The sequence below is a fragment of the Aulostomus chinensis genome, chromosome 1 (assembly GCF_037954235.1).
Source record: "Aulostomus chinensis isolate RoL2024-O1b breed Wild chromosome 1, RoL_Achi_v1.0, whole genome shotgun sequence".
Taxonomy (NCBI): domain Eukaryota; kingdom Metazoa; phylum Chordata; class Actinopteri; order Syngnathiformes; family Aulostomidae; genus Aulostomus; species Aulostomus chinensis.
The window spans coordinates 43726886-43744646 of NC_141320.1; the positions used below are offsets into that span (position 1 = coordinate 43726886).

Here is a 17761-nt window from a genome sequence, read left to right on the forward strand (position 1 = left end):
CACAACTTGACGCCCAGCGGCAGCGCGGGCGGAAATCCAGCCCCGGCCTCATGTGCAGCACTCGAGAGTTGGCCTGAAGAGCACGGGATTTGCTCCTGACAAAAGGGGAGGGGCCCGCACTGTTCCTGGAAGGCCATTGCGGCCGCAGGCTGAGGAAAAGCTGCAGTGCAGGAGGAGAACCCTGGTCCGGCTTTGGGTGGAGCAGGTGAGCGAGTGCCTGGCGGGGGCTTGTTTTATTTCCGACGAGAAATGCGGGGCATTGCACCACTCCTGGAAACACTGCAATACCAGGTTGATGCGTGGAAAGGACAGAGCAAGCTCCCGTTCCATCTCCCTGTTCCAAAAAGCAATTTAATATATGGTTCCCGGATAGGGAACGTACCAGATATTAAACTGACAAGAACAGATACTACACTTGATCTTAGCCAAAAGGTCGAGAAGCGATGCCTGTCAGCCACCCGACGTGAGAGCCAGCACCCCCGGTACAGCCAATCCCGGCCGCGGCTGTGGGCAGGAACTGCAACATTTTGGGTGGCGACACAAAATGCAGTGCCATAAACACTACATCTGGCACACTGGTTGTCCCCACTGCTATCCAAAGCAAAGGCAATCGGTGCCTTCACCCTGCTATGCTAGTGGGGCGACTCAAAGTAAAACAAAGCGGTGTTCAAAGCCACAAGCCAGCGACTCATCCTGGAGTCGGGGTTTTCCAAGTTGATCTCCTCCCACGCATGAATTCTCTGGTATCATTCCCCTTACTGCGAAGACGAGCCGTGGATGTATTGTCCTGAGCTCAGGGCTTGTCAGATACCATGACCCTCAACTAAATGTGGCAGAAACCCTGCCCTCTTCATTTAGGGCTGGAAGGTGTGAGAGATACTGGGAGCTCATCGAGGCTACGTCCTCCGCGGTCTCCTCAGGCTGGCCAGCACAAGAGGAGACCGCCAACTGGCCGGGACAGGCGGTCACCGTTGTTGTTGTTGCCGCCGTGGTCGGCCTTTCTTTCTTTCTTTCCTTTTTTCACACGATCACAGGGGAGAGCGCGGACGCAGTCCCCCACTGTCAGAAATTATGCAGTTGAGATTCCCACATTTGGGGAATTCACCAGGGTCAGCACAGCCCCAGTGCAATAGCTGAGCCTCACCCGGGGAGAACCACTTTGCTGATCATGGTATCTCCCCTGCCAGGTAAGTATGACTCGCTGAGCTTAGGAACAGACATGAGCTCCAGGGACACAGCCTTCTGACTGACAGGCAGGGAGGCCGACACAGCGCCTGATCTTTCCTACCTTGTGCCAATCTGCCGCGTGCGCAGCCCCCTTTGTTTCTCACAACGATGCCGGATGTCGGATATCCCAAGCCCGGGAAGCTCAGGCACATTGAAGGTTCAGGTCTTTCAGAGTGCATTCCAAAGACTTTTGGGAAAGGCTCCGAGAGCAGTGCCGTCAGCGGACCTCCATCCTTATCTGGAGTGCAAACGGAGCCACAACTTGACGCCCAGCGGCAGCGCGGGCGGAAATCCAGCCCCGGCCTCATGTGCAGCACTCGAGAGTTGGCCTGAAGAGCACGGGATTTGCTCCTGACAAAAGGGGAGGGGCCCGCACTGTTCCTGGAAGGCCATTGCGGCCGCAGGCTGAGGAAAAGCTGCAGTGCAGGAGGAGAACCCTGGTCCGGCTTTGGGTGGAGCAGGTGAGCGAGTGCCTGGCGGGGGCTTGTTTTATTTCCGACGAGAAATGCGGGGCATTGCACCACTCCTGGAAACACTGCAATACCAGGTTGATGCGTGGAAAGGACGGAGCAAGCTCCCGTTCCATCTCCCTGTTCCAAAAAGCAATTTAATATATGGTTCCCGGATAGGGAACGTACCAGATATTAAACTGACAAGAACAGATACTACACTTGATCTTAGCCAAAAGGTCGAGAAGCGATGCCTGTCAGCCACCCGACGTGAGAGCCAGCACCCCCGGTACAGCCAATCCCGGCCGCGGCTGTGGGCAGGAACTGCAACATTTTGGGTGGCGACACAAAATGCAGTGCCATAAACACTACATCTGGCACACTGGTTGTCCCCACTGCTATCCAAAGCAAAGGCAATCGGTGCCTTCACCCTGCTATGCTAGTGGGGCGACTCAAAGTAAAACAAAGCGGTGTTCAAAGCCACAAGCCAGCGACTCATCCTGGAGTCGGGGTTTTCCAAGTTGATCTCCTCCCACGCATGAATTCTCTGGTATCATTCCCCTTACTGCGAAGACGAGCCGTGGATGTATTGTCCTGAGCTCAGGGCTTGTCAGATACCATGACCCTCAACTAAATGTGGCAGAAACCCTGCCCTCTTCATTTAGGGCTGGAAGGTGTGAGAGATACTGGGAGCTCATCGAGGCTACGTCCTCCGCGGTCTCCTCAGGCTGGCCAGCACAAGAGGAGACCGCCAACTGGCCGGGACAGGCGGTCACCGTTGTTGTTGTTGCCGCCGTGGTCGGCCTTTCTTTCTTTCTTTCCTTTTTTCACACGATCACAGGGGAGAGCGCGGACGCAGTCCCCCACTGTCAGAAATTATGCAGTTGAGATTCCCACATTTGGGGAATTCACCAGGGTCAGCACAGCCCCAGTGCAATAGCTGAGCCTCACCCGGGGAGAACCACTTTGCTGATCATGGTATCTCCCCTGCCAGGTAAGTATGACTCGCTGAGCTTAGGAACAGACATGAGCTCCAGGGACACAGCCTTCTGACTGACAGGCAGGGAGGCCGACACAGCGCCTGATCTTTCCTACCTTGTGCCAATCTGCCGCGTGCGCAGCCCCCTTTGTTTCTCACAACGATGCCGGATGTCGGATATCCCAAGCCCGGGAAGCTCAGGCACATTGAAGGTTCAGGTCTTTCAGAGTGCATTCCAAAGACTTTTGGGAAAGGCTCCGAGAGCAGTGCCGTCAGCGGACCTCCATCCTTATCTGGAGTGCAAACGGAGCCACAACTTGACGCCCAGCGGCAGCGCGGGCGGAAATCCAGCCCCGGCCTCATGTGCAGCACTCGAGAGTTGGCCTGAAGAGCACGGGATTTGCTCCTGACAAAAGGGGAGGGGCCCGCACTGTTCCTGGAAGGCCATTGCGGCCGCAGGCTGAGGAAAAGCTGCAGTGCAGGAGGAGAACCCTGGTCCGGCTTTGGGTGGAGCAGGTGAGCGAGTGCCTGGCGGGGGCTTGTTTTATTTCCGACGAGAAATGCGGGGCATTGCACCACTCCTGGAAACACTGCAATACCAGGTTGATGCGTGGAAAGGACAGAGCAAGCTCCCGTTCCATCTCCCTGTTCCAAAAAGCAATTTAATATATGGTTCCCGGATAGGGAACGTACCAGATATTAAACTGATAAGAACAGATACTACACTTGATCTTAGCCAAAAGGCCGAGAAGCAATGCCTGTCAGCCACCCGACGTGAGAGCCAGCACCCCCGGTACAGCCAATCCCGGCCGCGGCTGTGGGCAGGAACTGCAACATTTTGGGTGGCGACACAAAATGCAGTGCCATAAACACTACATCTGGCACACTGGTTGTCCCCACTGCTATCCAAAGCAAAGGCAATCGGTGCCTTCACCCTGCTATGCTAGTGGGGCGACTCAAAGTAAAACAAAGCGGTGTTCAAAGCCACAAGCCAGCGACTCATCCTGGAGTCGGGGTTTTCCAAGTTGATCTCCTCCCACGCATGAATTCTCTGGTATCATTCCACTTACTGCGACGACGAGCCGTGGATGTATTGTCCTGAGCTCAGGGCTTGTCAGATACCATGACCCTCAACTAAATGTGGCAGAAACCCTGCCCTCTTCATTTAGGGCTGGAAGGTGTGAGAGATACTGGGAGCTCATCGAGGCTACGTCCTCCGCGGTCTCCTCAGGCTGGCCAGCACAAGAGGAGACCGCCAACTGGCCGGGACAGGCGGTCACCGTTGTTGTTGTTGCCGCCGTGGTCGGCCTTTCTTTCTTTCTTTCCTTTTTTCACACGATCACAGGGGAGAGCGCGGACGCAGTCCCCCACTGTCAGAAATTATGCAGTTGAGATTCCCACATTTGGGGAATTCACCAGGGTCAGCACAGCCCCAGTGCAATGGCTGAGCCTCACCCGGGGAGAACCACCTTGCTGATCATGGTATCTCCCCTGCCAGGTAAGTATGACTCGCTGAGCTTAGGAACAGACATGAGCTCCAGGGACACAGCCTTCTGACTGACAGGCAGGGAGGCCGACACAGCGCCTGATCTTTCCTACCTTGTGCCAATCTGCCGCGTGCGCAGCCCCCTTTGTTTCTCACAACGATGCCGGATGTCGGATATCCCAAGCCCGGGAAGCTCAGGCACATTGAAGGTTCAGGTCTTTCAGAGTGCATTCCAAAGCCTTTTGGGAAAGGCTCCGAGAGCAGTGCCGTCAGCGGACCTCCATCCTTATCTGGAGTGCAAACGGAGCCACAACTTGACGCCCAGCGGCAGCGCGGGCGGAAATCCAGCCCCGGCCTCATGTGCAGCACTCGAGAGTTGGCCTGAAGAGCACGGGATTTGCTCCTGACAAAAGGGGAGGGGCCCGCACTGTTCCTGGAAGGCCATTGCGGCCGCAGGCTGAGGAAAAGCTGCAGTGCAGGAGGAGAACCCTGGTCCGGCTTTGGGTGGAGCAGGTGAGCGAGTACCTGGCGGAGGCTTGTTTTATTTCCGACGAGAAATGCGGGGCATTGCACCACTCCTGGAAACACTGCAATACCAGGTTGATGCGTGGAAAGGACGGAGCAAGCTCCCGTTCCATCTCCCTGTTCCAAAGAGCAATTTAATATATGGTTCCCGGATAGGGAACGTACCAGATATTAAACTGATAAGAACAGATACTACACTTGATCTTAGCCAAGCTTTCTCATAGCTTTCAGTTACTTAAATGCATCTGCTTTCATTCAATGAGTAACCCGACGTGAGAGCCAGCACCCCCGGTACAGCCAATCCCGGCCGCGGCTGTGGGCAGGAACTGCAACATTTTGGGTGGCGACACAAAATGCAGTGCCATAAACACTACATCTGGCACACTGGTTGTCCCCACTGCTATCCAAAGCAAAGGCAATCGGTGCCTTCACCCTGCTATGCTAGTGGGGCGACTCAAAGTCAAACAAAGCGGTGTTCAAAGCCACAAGCCAACGACTCATCCTGGAGTCGGGGTTTTCCAAGTTGATCTCCTCCCACGCATGAATTTTCTGGTATCATTCCACTTACTGAGAAGACGAGCCGTGGATGTATTGTCCTGAGCTCAGGGCTTGTCAGATACCATGACCCTCAACTAAATGTGGCAGAAACCCTGCCCTCTTCATTTAGGGCTGGAAGGTGTGAGAGATACTGGGAGCTCATCGAGGCTACGTCCTCCGCGGTCCTCTCAGGCTGGCCAGCACAAGAGGAGACCGCCAACTGGCCGGGACAGGCGGTCACCGTTGTTGTTGTTGCCGCCGTGGTCGGCCTTTCTTTCTTTCTTTCCTTTTTTCACACGATCACAGGGGAGAGCGCGGACGCAGTCCCCCACTGTCAGAAATTATGCAGTTGAGATTCCCACATTTGGGGAATTCACCAGGGTCAGCACAGCCCCAGTGCAATGGCTGAGCCTCACCCGGGGAGAACCACCTTGCTGATCATGGTATCTCCCCTGCCAGGTAAGTATGACTCGCTGAGCTTAGGAACAGACATGAGCTCCAGGGACACAGCCTTCTGACTGACAGGCAGGGAGGCCGACACAGCACCTGATCTTTCCTACCTTGTGCCAATCTGCCGCGTGCGCAGCCCCCTTTGTTTCTCACAACGATGCCGGATGTCGGATATCCCAAGCCCGGGAAGCTCGACCGATGCCGTTTTCAAGGCTCACCTTGTCGCTCGGTGAACCAGCGTGGCCTCGAGCCGCATTAGAATTGCTAATGAACTCAAAATGATGCTAAAAGTAATGTTGTGAAAGTTTCGAATAACCTCAAAGTAATGCTGACAGTCATGTAGTAAGAGTTTCTATGAACTTCAAAATAATGCGACAATGATGTCGGAAGAATTGCTAATAATCTCAAAATAATGCGACAGTGATGTCGGAAGAAATGCTAATGAACTCAAAATGATGCTGACGGTAATTTTGGAAAAGTTGAAACTAACCTCAAATTGATAATACAGTGATGTCGTAAGAATTGCTAATAAACTCAAAATGATGCTAACAGTAATGTAGTGATAGTTGCTAATAAACTCAGTGATGCTTACAGTAATGTAGTAAGTGTTTCAAACAACCTCAAAGTGATGCTGACAGTCATGTAGTAAGAGTTGCTACTAACCTCAAAATAATGCAACAGTAATGTAGTAAGAATTGCTAATGAACTCAAAATGATGCTGACAGTAATCTAGTGAGAGCTGCTAATAACCTCAAAATGATTCTGACAGTAATGTAGTGAGAGCTGCTAATAACGTCAAAATAATGCAACAGTAAAGTAGAAAGAGTTGCTACGAACCTCAAAATAATGCGATAGTGATGTCGGAAGAATTGCTAATGATCTCAAAATGATGCGACAGTGATGTAGTAAGAATTGCTAATGAACTCAAAATGATGCTAACAGTAATGGAGTGAAAGTTTTGAATAACCTAAAAGTGATGCTGACAGTAATGTAGTAAAAGTTGCTACGAACCTCAAAATATTGCGACAGTGATGTCGGAAGAATTGCTAATGAACTCAAAATGATGTTAACAGTAATGTAGTGATAGTTGCTAATTAACTCAGTGATGCTTAAAGTAATTAGTCAGTGTTTTGAACAACCTCAAAGTGATGCTGACAGTCAGTTAGAAAGAGTTGCTTAAAATAATGCAACAGTAATGTAGTAAGAGTTGCTAACAACCTCAAAATAATGCGACAGTGATGTCAGAAGAATTGGTAATAACCTCAAAATGATGCTGAAAGTGATGTCGGAAGAATTGCTAATGAACTTAAAATGATGCTAACTGTAATGTAGTGATAGTTGCTAATCAACTCAGTGATGCTTACAGCAATGTAGTAAGTGTTTCGAATAACCTCAAAGTGATGCTGACAGTCATGTAGTAAGAGTTGCTACGAAACTCAAAATAATGCTACTGTGATGTCGTAAGAATTGCTAATAAACTCAAAATGATACTAACAGTAATGTAGTGAAAGTTTCGAATAACCTCAAAGTGATGCTGACAGTCATGTGGTTAGAGCTGCGAGTAACCTAAAAATGATGATGACAGTGATGTCGTAAGAATTGCTATTGAACTCAAAACGATGCTAACAGTCACGTGGTGATGGATGCTAATAAACTCAGTGATGCTGACAGTAATGTAGTAATAGTTGCTAATAACCTCAAAATGATGCGACAGTGATGTCGTAAGAATTGCTAATGAACTCAAAATGATGCGACAGTGATGTTGTAAGAATTGCTAATGAACTCAAAATGATGCTGACGGTAATCTAGTAAGAGTTGCTAAAAAACTCAAAATAATGCGAAAGTGATGTCGTAAGAATTGCTAATAAACTCAAAATAATACTGACATTATTGTAGTAATAGTTGCTACGAACCTCAAAATGATGCTACCGTGATGTTCTAAGGATTGCTAACAAACTGAAAGTGATGCTGACAGTAATGTAGTGAAAGTTTCGAATAACCTCAAAGTGATGCTGACAGTCTTGTAGTAATATTTGCTACGAACCTCAAAACGATGCTACAGTGATGTAATTAAAGTTACTAATGATCTCAAAATGATGCTGAGAGTGATGTCGTAAGATTTGCGAATAACCTCAAAAAATGCTACAGTGATGTAGGAAGAGTTGCTAACGACCTCAAAAACAATGCTACAGGGATGTAGGAAGAGTTGCTAATAACCTCAAAATAATGCGACAGAGATGTCGTAAGAATTGCTAATGAAATCAAAATAATGCTAACAGTAATGCAGTGAAAGATTCGAATAACCTCAATGATAATAATGAACTCAAAATGATGCTGACAGTGATGTAATGAGGGTATCTACTAATTTCAAAAAGATGCGAAAGTGATGTCATGAGAGTTGCTTCTAACCTAATAAATGATGCGAAAGTGATGTGGTGAGAGTTGCTACTATCCTCAAAATGATGCTACAGTGATGTAGTGAGAGTTTCGATGAACCTCAAAATGATGCTCCAGTGATGTACTGAGAGTTGCTTAAAATCTCAAAATAATGCGACAGTGATGTGGTGAGAGTTGCTTCTGTCACGACCCGGCTCAGAAATCGTGACATCGAAGGAGGGAGACGCAGACTAAACGTGAAACACAACTAATAATTTATTATTAGTAACGCAAAATCAACACAAGGCAAACCATAACGTACAGTGGAGTGTGGTTATCAGTAGTGTCAGTGGTGAGTGCGAGTGTGTGCATGAGTGTACAGGGGGTGTATGTGTGCGGTGTGATGGATGCAGAGAACTAAACAAGACATAACTCAAGAAACACAACCATCGCTCCGACGTGGGCCAGGAGGAGTGAGCGAGAGACAACCGGCCAGGTTGATCGCCTGCTTTATAGCTGGGAGACGCCGGGCCCAGGTGCTCCCAATTAGTCAGCAGCTCCGCCCCATGAAGCTCGAACCTGAGAAGGGAAGGAAGTCAAAAATAATGCAACGCCCCCATGCCCGTGACCATGGGGACGTGACACTACGAACCTCAATATGATGCTCCAGTAATGTAGTGAGAGTTGCTACTAATCTAAGAAATGATGCTCCAGTGATGTAAAAAGAATTGCTACAAACCTAAGAAATGATGCAACAGTGATTTAGTGAGAGTTGCTTAAAACCTCAAAATGATGCTACAGTGATGTAGTGAGAGTTGCTACGAAGCTCAAAATGATGCTACAGTGATGTCGTAAGAGTTGCTAAAAACCTCAAAATGATGCTCCAGTGATGTAGTGAGAGTTGCTTCAAACCTTAAAATGATGCTGACAGTCATGAAGTGAGAGTTGCTACTTTCCTCAAAATGATGCTACAGTGATGTAGTAAGAGTTGCTAAAAATCTCAAAATGATTCTTCAGTGATGTGGTGAGAGTTGCTAAAAACCTCAAAATGATGCTACAGTAATGTAGTGAGAGTTGCTTAAAACCTCAAAATGATGCTGTCAGTAATGTAGTGAGAGTTGCTACGAACCTCAAAATGATGCTACAGTGATGTGGTGAGAGTTGCGAAAAACCTCAAAATGATGCTACAGTAATGAAGTGAGAGTTGCTAAAAACCTCAAAATGATGCTACAGTGATGTAGTGAGAGTTGCTACTAACCTCAAAATGATGCTACAGTTATGTAGTGAGAGTTGCTTAAAATCTATGAATGATGCTACAGTGATGTGGTGAGAGTTGCTTGAAACCTTAAAATGATGCTGACAGTCATTTAGTGAGAGTTGCTACTATCCTCCAAATGATGCTACAGTGATGTAGTGAGAGTTGCTACTATCCTCAAAATGATGCTACAGTTATGTAGTGAGAGTTGCTAAAAATCTCAAAATGATGCTTCAGTGATGTAGTGAGAGTTGCTACTTATCTCAAAATAATGCTACAGTGATGTAGTGAGAGTTGCTAAAACCCTAAAAATGATACTGACAGTAGTGTAGTGACAGTTTCTGCTTAACTCAAAATAAAGCTACAGTAATGTAGTGAGAGTTGCTACAAACCTCAAAATGATGCCAAAGTGATGTCATGAGAGCTGCTACGAACCTCAAAATGATGCTAAAGTCATTTAGTGAGAGTTGCTAAAAACCTAAAAATGATACTGACAGTAATGTAGTGTGAGTTTCTGTTAACTCAAAATAATGCTACAGTGATGTAGTGAGAGTTGCTACCAACCTCAAAATGATGCTGATAGTGATGTAGTGAGAGTTGCTAAAAATCTCAAAATGATGCTATCAGTAATGTTGTGACAGTTGCTAAAAACCTCAAACTGATGCTACAGTGATGTAGTGAGAGTTGCTACTAATCTCAAAATGATGCTGACACTCATGAAGTGGGAGTTTCAAAAATCCTCAAAATGATGCTACAGTGATGTAGTGAGAGTTGCTACGATGCTCAAATGATGCTACAGTGATGTAATAAGAATTGCCACTAACCAAACAAATGATGCTACAGTGATGTAGTGAGAGTTGCGAAAAACCTCAAAATGATGCCACAATAATGTAGTGAGAGTTGCGACTAACCTCAAAATGATGCTGATAGTGATGTCATGAGAGTTGCTACGAACCTCAAAATGATGCTGAAGTGATGTAATGAGACTTGCTACTAACCTAAGAAAGGATGCTACAGTGATGTGGTGAGAGTTCTACGAACCTCAAAATGATGCTGACAGTAATGTAGTGAGAATTGCTACGAACCTTTAAATGATTCGACAGTGGTGTAGTAAGAGTTACTACTATCCTCAAAATGATGCTTCAGTGATGTAGTAAGAGTTGCTACTACCCTAAGAAATGATGCTCCAGTGATGTGGTGAGAGTTGCTAAAAACCTCAAAATGATGCTGACAGTAATGTAGTGAGAGTTTCTGCTAAACTCAAAATAAGGCTACAGTGATGTAGTGAGAGTTTCAACTATTCTCAAAATGATTCTTCAGTGATGTAGTGAGAGTTGCTACTAACCTCAAAATGATGTTACACTGATGTGGTGAGAGTTCTACGAACCTCAAAATGATGCTCAAGTGATGTAATGACAGTTGCTACTAATTTAAAAATGATGCTAAAGTGATGTCATGAGAGTTGCTACGAACCTCAAAATGATGCTGAAGTGATGTAATGAGACTTGCTCCTAACCTAAGAAAGGATGCTACAGTGATGTGGTGAGAGTTCTACGAACCTCAAAATGATGCTGACAGTAATGTAGTGAGAATTGCTACGAACCTTTAAATGATTCGACAGTGGTGTAGTAAGAGTTACTACTATCCTCAAAATGATGCTTCAGTGATGTAGTAAGAGTTGCTACTACCCTAAGAAATGATGCTCCAGTGATGTGGTGAGAGTTGCTAAAAACCTCAAAATGATGCTGACAGTAATGTAGTGAGAGTTTTCTGCTAAACTCAAAATGATTCTTCAGTGATGTAGTGAGAGTTGCTACTAACCTCAAAATGATGTTACACTGATGTGGTGAGAGTTCTACGAACCTCAAAATGATGCTCAAGTGATGTAATGACAGTTGCTACTAATTTAAAAATGATGCTAAAGTGATGTAATGAGAGTTGCTCCGAACCTAAGAAATGATGCGACAGTGATGTAGTGAGAGTCACTAGGAAGCTCAAATTGATGCTGACAGTAATGTAGTGAGAGTTGATTAAAACCTAAAAATTGATGCTAAAGTCATGGAGTGAGAGTTGCTACGAACCTCAAAATGATGCAGTGATGAAGTAAGAGTTGACACTATCCTCAAATTGATGCTTACAGTAATGTAGTGAGAGTTTCTTCTTAACTGAAAATAAAGCTACAGTAATGTAGTGAGAGTTTCTTCTTAACTGAAAATAAAGCTACAGTGATGTAGTGAGAGTTTCTTCTTAACTGAAAATAAAGCTACAGTGATGTAGTGAGAGTTTCTTCTCACATAAGAAATGATAACCAAGTGATGTAATGAGAGATGCTACGAACCTAAGAAATGATGCTACAGTGTTGTAGTGAGAGTTGCAACTAATGTCAAAATGATGCTAAAGTGATGTAATGAGAGTTGCTAATAACCTCAAAATGATGCTACAGTGATGTAGTAAGAGTTGCTCATGACATCAAAATGATGCGACAGTGATGTGGTGAGAGTTGATAGTAATTTCAAAATCATGCCAAAGTGATGTAATGAGAGTGGCTACTTACTTAAGAAATGATGCTACAGTGATGTGGTGAGAGTTGCTACGAACCTAAAAAATGATGCTACAGTCATGTAGTGAGAGTTGCTAAAAACCTCAAAATGATGCTGACAGTGATGTAATGAGAGTTGCTACTAACCTAAGAAATGATGCCACAGTGATGGGGTGAGAGTTGCGACTAATCTCAAAATGATGCTAAAGTGATGCAGTAAGAGTTGCTTAAAACCTTAAAATGATGCTGACAGTCATGTAGTGAGAGTTGCTTAAAATCTCAAAATGATGCGACAGTGATGTGGTGAGAGTTGCTACTATCCTTCAAATGATGCTACAATGATGTAGTGAGAGTTGCTTAAAATCTCAAAATGATGTGACAGTGATGTGGTAATAGTTTCAAAAAACTCAAAATGATGCTCCAGTGATGTAGTCAGAGTTGCTACGAACCTCAAAATGATGCTGACAGTCATGAAGTGAGATTTGCTACTATCCTCAAAATGATGCTACAGTTATGTAGTGAGAGTTGCTAAAAATCTCAAAATGATGCTTCAGTGATGTAGTGAGAGTTGCTACTTATCTCAAAATAATGCTACAGTGATGTAGTGAGAGTTGCTAAAACCCTAAAAATGATACTGACAGTAGTGTAGTGACAGTTTCTGCTTAACTCAAAATAAAGCTACAGTAATGTAGTGAGAGTTACTACAAACCTCAAAATGATGCCAAAGTGATGTCATGAGAGCTGCTACGAACCTCAAAATGATGCTAAAGTCATTTAGTGAGAGTTGCTAAAAACCTAAAAATGATACTGACAGTAATGTAGTGTGAGTTTCTGTTAACTCAAAATAATGCTACAGTGATGTAGTGAGAGTTGCTACCAACCTCAAAATGATGCTGATAGTGATGTAGTGAGAGTTGCTAAAAATCTCAAAATGATGCTATCAGTAATGTTGTGACAGTTGCTAAAAACCTCAAACTGATGCTACAGTGATGTAGTGAGAGTTGCTACTAATCTCAAAATGATGCTGACACTCATGAAGTGGGAGTTTCAAAAATCCTCAAAATGATGCTACAGTGATGTAGTGAGAGTTGCTACGATGCTCAAATGATGCTACAGTGATGTAATAAGAATTGCCACTAACCAAACAAATGATGCTACAGTGATGTAGTGAGAGTTGCGAAAAACCTCAAAATGATGCCACAATAATGTAGTGAGAGTTGCGACTAACCTCAAAATGATGCTGATAGTGATGTCATGAGAGTTGCTACGAACCTCAAAATGATGCTGAAGTGATGTAATGAGACTTGCTACTAACCTAAGAAAGGATGCTACAGTGATGTGGTGAGAGTTCTACGAACCTCAAAATGATGCTGACAGTAATGTAGTGAGAATTGCTACGAACCTTTAAATGATTCGACAGTGGTGTAGTAAGAGTTACTACTATCCTCAAAATGATGCTTCAGTGATGTAGTAAGAGTTGCTACTACCCTAAGAAATGATGCTCCAGTGATGTGGTGAGAGTTGCTAAAAACCTCAAAATGATGCTGACAGTAATGTAGTGAGAGTTTCTGCTAAACTCAAAATAAGGCTACAGTGATGTAGTGAGAGTTTCAACTATTCTCAAAATGATTCTTCAGTGATGTAGTGAGAGTTGCTACTAACCTCAAAATGATGTTACACTGATGTGGTGAGAGTTCTACGAACCTCAAAATGATGCTCAAGTGATGTAATGACAGTTGCTACTAATTTAAAAATGATGCTAAAGTGATGTCATGAGAGTTGCTACGAACCTCAAAATGATGCTGAAGTGATGTAATGAGACTTGCTACTAACCTAAGAAAGGATGCTACAGTGATGTGGTGAGAGTTCTACGAACCTCAAAATGATGCTGACAGTAATGTAGTGAGAATTGCTACGAACCTTTAAATGATTCGACAGTGGTGTAGTAAGAGTTACTACTATCCTCAAAATGATGCTTCAGTGATGTAGTAAGAGTTGCTACTACCCTAAGAAATGATGCTCCAGTGATGTGGTGAGAGTTGCTAAAAACCTCAAAATGATGCTGACAGTAATGTAGTGAGAGTTTTCTGCTAAACTCAAAATAAGGCTACAGTGATGTAGTGAGAGTTTCAACTATTCTCAAAATGATTCTTCAGTGATGTAGTGAGAGTTGCTACTAACCTCAAAATGATGTTACACTGATGTGGTGAGAGTTCTACGAACCTCAAAATGATGCTCAAGTGATGTAATGACAGTTGCTACTAATTTAAAAATGATGCTAAAGTGATGTAATGAGAGTTGCTCCGAACCTAAGAAATGATGCGACAGTGATGTAGTGAGAGTCACTAGGAAGCTCAAATTGATGCTGACAGTAATGTAGTGAGAGTTGATTAAAACCTAAAAATTGATGCTAAAGTCATGGAGTGAGAGTTGCTACGAACCTCAAAATGATGCAGTGATGAAGTAAGAGTTGACACTATCCTCAAATTGATGCTTACAGTAATGTAGTGAGAGTTTCTTCTTAACTGAAAATAAAGCTACAGTAATGTAGTGAGAGTTTCTTCTTAACTGAAAATAAAGCTACAGTGATGTAGTGAGAGTTTCTTCTTAACTGAAAATAAAGCTACAGTGATGTAGTGAGAGTTTCTTCTCACATAAGAAATGATAACCAAGTGATGTAATGAGAGATGCTATGAACCTAAGAAATGATGCTACAGTGTTGTAGTGAGAGTTGCAACTAATGTCAAAATGATGCTAAAGTGATGTAATGAGAGTTGCTAATAACCTCAAAATGATGCTACAGTGATGTAGTAAGAGTTGCTCATGACATCAAAATGATGCTACAGTGATGTGGTGAGAGTTGATAGTAATTTCAAAATCATGCCAAAGTGATGTAATGAGAGTGGCTACTTACTTAAGAAATGATGCTACAGTGATGTGGTGAGAGTTGCTACGAACCTAAAAAATGATGCTACAGTCATGTAGTGAGAGTTGCTAAAAACCTCAAAATGATGCTGACAGTGATGTAATGAGAGTTGCTACTAACCTAAGAAATGATGCCACAGTGATGGGGTGAGAGTTGCGACTAATCTCAAAATGATGCTAAAGTGATGCAGTAAGAGTTGCTTAAAACCTTAAAATGATGCTGACAGTCATGTAGTGAGAGTTGCTTAAAATCTCAAAATGATGCGACAGTGATGTGGTGAGAGTTGCTACTATCCTTCAAATGATGCTACAATGATGTAGTGAGAGTTGCTTAAAATCTCAAAATGATGTGACAGTGATGTGGTAATAGTTTCAAAAAACTCAAAATGATGCTCCAGTGATGTAGTCAGAGTTGCTACGAACCTCAAAATGATGCTGACAGTCATGAAGTGAGATTTGCTACTATCCTCAAAATGATGCTACAGTGATGTGGTGAGAATTGCTAAAAATCTCATAATGATGCGAAAGTGATGTGATGAGAGTTGCTCAAAACCTCAAATGATGCTGTCAGTAATGTAGTGAGAGTTGCTACGAACCTCAAAATGATGCTCCAGTGATGTAGTGAGAGTTGCTACGAACCTCAAAATGATGCTACAGTAATGTAGTAGGAGTTACTAAAAATCTAAAAATGATGCTGAAGTGATGGGGGGAGAGTTTCTAAAATCCTCAAAATGATGCTACAGGATGCAGTGAGAGTTGCCACGAACCTCAAAATGATGCTACAGTAATGTAGTGAGAGTTGCTACGAAGCTCAAAATGATGCAACAGTAATGTGGTGAGAGTTGCTTAAAACCTCAAAATGATGCTACAGTAATGTGGTGAGAGTTGCTTAAAACCTCAAAATAATGCTACAGTGATGTAGTGAGAGTTGCAACGGACCTGAAAATGATGCTCCAGTGATGCAGTAAGAGCTGCTTAAAACCTCAAAATGATTCTACAGTGATGTGGTGAGAGTTTCTTAAAATCTCAAAATGATGAGACAGTGATGTGGTAAGAGTTGCGAAAGACCTCAAAATGATGCTGACAGTAATGTGGTGAGAGTTGCTAAAAATCTCAAAATGATGCTAAAGTGATATAGTGAGAGTTGCTACGAACCTCAAAATGATGCTCCAGTGATGTGGTGAGAGTTGCTACTATCCTCCAAATGATGCTACAGTGATGTAGTGAGAGTTGCTTAAAACCTCAAATGATGCAACAGTGATGTAGAGAGAGTTGCTACGATCCTCAAAATGATGCTACAGTAATGTATTAGGCTGCTAAAACCTCAAAATGATGCTACAGTGATGTAGTGAGAGTTGCTACGAACGTCAAAATGATGCTCCAGTGATGTGGTAAGAGTTGCTAAAAATCTCAAAATGATGCTACAGTGATGTAGTGAGAGTTGCCACGAACCTCAAAATGATGCACCAGTAATGTAGTGAGAGTTGCTCCGAACCTAAAAATGATGCGACAGTGATGTGGTAAGAGTTGCTAAAAATCTCAAAATGAAGCTAAAGTGATGTGGTGAGAGTTGAAAAAAAAAATCAAAATGATGCTGTCAGTAATGTAGTGAGAGTTGCTACGACCCTCAAAATGATGCTACAGTGATGTAGTGAGAGTTGCTAAAAACCTCAAAATGATGCTACAGTGATACAGTGAGAGTTGCTACTCATCGAAGAAATGATGCTAAAGTGATGTAGTGAGAGTTGCTTCAAATCTCAAAATGACGCGACAGTGATGTGGTGAGAGTTTCTTAAAATCTTAAAATGATGCGACAGTGATATGGTGAGAGTTGCTACTATCCTTCAAATGATGCTACAATGATGTAGTGAGAGTTGCTTAAAATCTCAAAATGATGTGACAGTGATGTGGTAATAGTTTCAAAAAACTCAAAATGATGCTCCATTGATGTAGTCAGAGTTGCTACGAACCTCAAAATGATGCTGACAGTCATGAAGTGAGATTTGCTACTATCCTCAAAATGATGCTACAGTGATGTGGTGAGAATTGCTAAAAATCTCATAATGATGCGAAAGTGATGTGATGAGAGTTGCTCAAAACCTCAAATGATGCTGTCAGTAATGTAGTGAGAGTTGCTACGAACCTCAAAATGATGCTCCAGTGATGTAGTGAGAGTTGCTACTCACCTTAAAATGATGCTGACAGTGATGTCGTGAGAGTTGCTAAAAACCTCAAAATGATGCTACAGTGATGTAATGAGAGTTGCTAAAAACCTAAGAAATGATGCCACAGTGATGGGGTGAGAGTTGCTACTAATCTCAAAATGATGCTAAAGTGATGTAATGAGAGTTGCTACTAACCTAAGAAATGATTCTACAGTGATGTGGTGAGAGTTGCTACTAACCTCAAAATGATGGTGACAGTCATGTAGTGAGACTTGCTGCTAACCTTAAAATGATGCTGACAGTGATGTCGTGAGAGTTTCTTTGAACCTCAAAATGATGCTACAGTGATGTAATGAGAGTTGCGACAAACCTAAGAAATGATGCCACAGTAATGTAGTGAGAGTTACTACTAAATTAAAAATGATGGTGACAGTCATGTAGTGAGACTTGCTACTAACCTTAAAATGATGCTGACAGTGATGTCGTGAGAGTTTCTACGAACCTCAAAATGATGCTACAGTGATGTAATGAGAGTTGCTACTAACCTAAAAATGAGGCTCCAGTGATGTCGTGAGAGTTGCTACTATCCTCAAAATGATGCTAAAGTAATATAGTGAGAGTTGCTACAAACCTAAAAATGATGCTACAGTGATGTAATGAGAGTTGCTACTAACCTAAGAAATGATGCTACAGTGATGTCGTGAGAGTTGCTACTAACCTTAAAATGATGCTGACAGTGATGTCGTGAGAGTTTCTTCGAACCTCAAAATGATGCTACAGTGATGTAATGAGAGTTGCTAAAAACCTAAGAAATGATGCCACTGTGATGTAGTGAGAGTTGCTACTAA

At 43.6% G+C, this 17761-nt stretch overlaps 7 non-coding genes and 1 pseudogene across 7 annotated transcripts; all 8 read right to left on the minus strand.

Annotated features, from left to right (window-relative positions):
* Nucleotides 1-254: 254 nt before the first annotated feature.
* Nucleotides 255-445, minus strand: LOC147271783 (U2 spliceosomal RNA). Its single transcript, XR_015116456.1, has one exon. It is a non-coding gene; the product is annotated as a U2 spliceosomal RNA (small nuclear RNA).
* Nucleotides 446-1031: 586 nt separating this feature from the next.
* LOC147271784 (U1 spliceosomal RNA) lies at nucleotides 1032-1195 on the minus strand. Its single transcript, XR_015116925.1, has one exon. It is a non-coding gene; the product is annotated as a U1 spliceosomal RNA (small nuclear RNA).
* Nucleotides 1196-1737: 542 nt separating this feature from the next.
* Nucleotides 1738-1928, minus strand: LOC147271785 (U2 spliceosomal RNA). Its single transcript, XR_015116432.1, has one exon. It is a non-coding gene; the product is annotated as a U2 spliceosomal RNA (small nuclear RNA).
* A 586-nt stretch (nucleotides 1929-2514) lies between these two features.
* LOC147271786 (U1 spliceosomal RNA) lies at nucleotides 2515-2678 on the minus strand. The gene has a single exon (XR_015116926.1). It is a non-coding gene; the product is annotated as a U1 spliceosomal RNA (small nuclear RNA).
* Nucleotides 2679-3220: 542 nt separating this feature from the next.
* On the minus strand, nucleotides 3221-3411 carry LOC147271787 (U2 spliceosomal RNA). Its single transcript, XR_015117301.1, has one exon. It is a non-coding gene; the product is annotated as a U2 spliceosomal RNA (small nuclear RNA).
* A 586-nt stretch (nucleotides 3412-3997) lies between these two features.
* LOC147271788 (U1 spliceosomal RNA) lies at nucleotides 3998-4161 on the minus strand. The gene has a single exon (XR_015116620.1). It is a non-coding gene; the product is annotated as a U1 spliceosomal RNA (small nuclear RNA).
* A 542-nt stretch (nucleotides 4162-4703) lies between these two features.
* Nucleotides 4704-4883, minus strand: LOC147271789 (U2 spliceosomal RNA; annotated as a pseudogene).
* A 623-nt stretch (nucleotides 4884-5506) lies between these two features.
* On the minus strand, nucleotides 5507-5670 carry LOC147271790 (U1 spliceosomal RNA). Its single transcript, XR_015116624.1, has one exon. It is a non-coding gene; the product is annotated as a U1 spliceosomal RNA (small nuclear RNA).
* Nucleotides 5671-17761: the final 12091 nt, after the last annotated feature.